This window comes from Carassius auratus, chromosome 38, assembly GCF_003368295.1.
Source record: "Carassius auratus strain Wakin chromosome 38, ASM336829v1, whole genome shotgun sequence".
Classification (NCBI taxonomy): domain Eukaryota; kingdom Metazoa; phylum Chordata; class Actinopteri; order Cypriniformes; family Cyprinidae; genus Carassius; species Carassius auratus.
In genome coordinates, this window is record NC_039280.1 from 5,822,873 (window position 1) to 5,827,153 (window position 4,281).

The window sequence follows — 4,281 nt, forward strand, 5'->3', positions numbered from 1 at the left end:
GATGTCATTTTATCATTTGATTTATCATATTTTTCCTGAGGTCCATTGATGTTTAATAAATCATAAAAACATTTGACATCTGCTATCTTTGATACTTAGATTTAAACTTAACCTTTATAAATTGCTGTGGAAACAGTATCTGACCCCATTGATTTTCATTCTATGGACCAAAAAACAACAACATATAGTTTCAGCGTGACATGAGGGTGAGTAAATGATGACAGACTTTTCAGTTTTGGATGAACTGTTACTTTAGGTTTCCGATATTTCCAGGTTTAAATGAAAAACCATCCAGCCTTTCGATGTGGTCTCAGACTTTTGGATCCCCTGTAAGAGAAAACAGTCAGACCCTTAGATACTTTATTGCTCTTTTCAAATAATAGCATGTTAGTTTAGGGTGGTTTTACATTGAGTTGTGTGAGGTTAGGTCATCAAGCTCTCAGACTTCAAGACTCAATTACAGTGAACATTTCTGTTCTTTTTATTTGTATTGTCCATATTGTGAGGGAAAGTGTACGCGGACGGCAGCTGTGGGATGTTTCTTGTAACTGAAGTCATTTGATTATGTGAAAAAATATATTTTTTTAACTTGTCAGAATCTCTCCTACAACATACAAGTTTTTCCTACTTGTCAGTTCTAACATCCAATTCTGAGACAATGAAAAAACATACTGTACTTTAAAAAGACACCGTGAATAGACAATGTAAAATATAATTTTCAAAGATATTAATTATTTTATGTCATTCATAAAGATATAAAGATATTTATAAACATAATAATTATTATTCTTGCCTAACTGGAGGAAAATATGAACACAAGACACTACAGGCAAGCAAAATATTGCTGTTGTTGTAGATTATTGCTGCTGCAAAGCAAGTACAGGAACTTGCTAGTGTCAATACATATGCTGATATGGTGCTGTGAGTAATTAAGACATACTGCTGCTGCACAGATAGCATATATACTGTAATAACCCACAGCAGATCTGCACAGGTGGAGCTGGGGAAGGTGGAGGCTTTCAGAGGAACTCTCTATGTATGGGGATTTACTACAATGGCAAAAGCTGTTTTGCTTTTCTGATGTCAAAACGTCTTGTGTGAGGGCCCTGGAATATTACTTATAGGGGCCTTGGGGGCAAAAAGGTTGAGAACTACGTTCTCTTCAGGTAATGCACTGTATTTTAATGTAATTTTTAATCCTTTCTCTAACTAAAACTAAGAGACACTGAGCAAACTTAAAAAAAAAAAACTATACAGGGACAGTAGCAGTGCTATATAACACCTCAACCAACTCAACGAACGGCAGAAGAAACCATTTGTGTGTGTGTGTGTGTGTGTGTGTGTGCGTGTGTTTGAGTGGTAACAATAAAATTAATAAATAAAACATTGGAAAATGTTTACATGCATTTTATGACCTGCTATTTATAGATAGTCATAGAGAGAAGAACGTTTAATAGCCATTTATTCTTCTAACTATAAATGAGAAAGAACCAAAATTGATCATGGAACTGAACTCTTTGACACTGAAGGAGTGCAGCTGAATTCTGGTATGCATCTGACATGAATACCACGATTTAAACTAAATAGGACAGGAAGTAGTGAGGATTTTTGCACTGGGGCTTCAAAGTCCGAGAAGGAGAGACAGAAGAGCATGTCTGTCTTGCGTTTGTGTTATAGACTGGATAGTTTTTTTAGTGGGGTGGGGGCGAGAGAAAAAGGAAATAAAGCTGAGAGGTGCTTCCCATTCAGACTGTTAGTAATGCAGCATTGCAGCACCTTCTGTGCCCAGGGACCCAGGGCCAGAGCTCCTCCTTCCCAAACCGGCCTATTCTCTCACTCTCTCTGTCTTGCTAACATACTCTCTTTGCCTCTTTTTGTTTTAATCATAAAGTCAGAAAGTTCCAACTCAGATTTATTTTATAATGCTATTGTTCTTCATAAATACAGTAACTGTCTTCAGCGTTTCGTCTGTCTTCAGGCATGGTTTGGTTTCTGTGCAGAAGAAAAAGGAAATCAACAACTGGATGGCAATCAGATGCATTCAGCATCATGAGCCACAAGTGTGACCAATCATCTTGACTCCTTTGTGTCTCATACTGCATATAATTGAAAATGTCGAACAGCTGTTCCCCTATTGGTTAATTAACCCCTTAAAGGATTCGTGCATGCAAGAAAATGCAAACTTACAGTGTCACAGATTTATTATGAGTTGGTAAGTGATATACAGTCTGCAACTGGAAGATTAAAGCCTTGCTAAAAATTAATTGTCATGCAACTCTTTGAATTTCCATGTAGCTACATGAGTTTTCTGCATTGTGCTGACAGATGTTTCATTGATTTTGCAGAAGTAATGGGAAATTTGAATCCTTACTGTGCATCGATTTATTCAAAAAGTTTAAGAATAAGTTTTTAAAAATTCAGCTCAAAGTCTTATGTAAGCTTTTTATAATGTTTTTTATTTAAAAAATTATTAATTCTAATGAAATTAGAATTTATCTTCCATGGTTTCATAATAACATACATTTAGTTTAGAACTGAAATACAATTTTCATTTACAATAAGCTACTCATTTTAATCTCTAATCTAATTTCTTATCTGAAAGGTTTATAGATAAAAGGCTTTTAATGTAACTTTCACAGCTTCCACCATTTCAGTGAAAAATTGGTTCCAAATGCATTTTAGATTATGAATTATTCTAGTTTCTGTGAGTCAGTGAGATTCAGTCCAATTCATGAAGATGTCAGTATTTTTGTTAAACTATTTGTTCAACTGAATCATTATAGAGATCCAACTTAAATGAACAATTCGTTCATGATTCTGATAACACTGCTCAGCAGACCACTTTTTTGTGACTGTTTAAAGAGACAATTCTTTCCCCCTGAGAATATCTTGAAAACATACATTTTACATTCCAAAATTATGCAAAATATGAGGCACTTTAGTTTACTTTTATGGCAGTCTGTGATTTTGACAGATGGATTTCAGCAACATGAAATCAGAAGTCTATTTATCTGTGCTTTGGTAAGATTCCTCCATCTCTGCTCTGTCGCTCATCTCCAGTATCATAATGGAACATTCCACCTCCTGTGGGTTCTTCAAAACTTACGTAACCTGCTATCAAATAAGCAATAAGTATTTTTTGAATACCGCAGATTCTAAAGGTAGAACGATAGTAATAAAACACAGGTTAAAGGAGTGTGGCTTACATAAGCATACCTCAGCATACCATTGTTTTAATTCAAGAAAATCAGTTTTTCTGAAAGAAAAAAAAAATATGCATGATAAAAACACCCTCAATTATGCACCAATAAAAAATGCTTTTATATATGAACATGTACATATATTACAAATTGATTTATGCAACTGTCATGCAAAAGATTGCAAAGGTTAGGTTCCCTCTTGGGTGCACAAGAATGGATAAACATAAAGATGCTGCAGAAATTGCCATAGAGATGACAGAATTATCATGACAGAGACATCAGTGTATAGAGAAAAATTATAGGAAATCCTGTCCATGTCACACTAACCCAGTTTTGAAACACACTAATTCAGTGTATGGAAACCAGTAGAACTAATGTCAACATCCCAAGTGATTTTCAATATGTTCAGCTGTGATGTGTTTTGATAGCATGCATGTTTGCTCAGCTCTGGATGAAATATCACTCTCTGGTGCTTGAATAGAACCACATGAGACCAACAGACTCTTACTATTAAATGGCAAAATAAGCATTTTGAATTGGCTAAGTAGCCAATCCAGAAGAAATCTTTTAAAAGATGGCACAATATCTAAGACAAACCAATTTTCTCAAATGATTAAGTCTCGTCACGCAATATATTTGCTTGTGCACTGAATCACCATTGTGACATTGAGAGTTATGTTTGTCTCCAACTTGGATATATATTAGTGTGAACATAAGATATCAAGTCATCTTTGGTTTGTCTTTCTTTCTGGGTTCTTGGGAAACAATATTTTGTTACATGACGTATTTTAACCCCATTGTTTGAAACCATGCAAACCTCTAAATTAAATTCCTGTAATCCTTCAACTAGTGAAATATATGAGATATTTTGTATCGACACAAACACACAGAAATCTGCACAAAACCAGATTTTCTCCAGACTTTCCAGACACATGAACCAACGAAACCATAAATTATCCCTTTTTTGGGGATAACTATTTCCAAAGTTTTCATCCAGAATGGCAAAAATCTTTCCTCAATTTACAAACATATACACTGTAAACACATGTGAATGCATATATTCAAACAATTTATAGTTTAA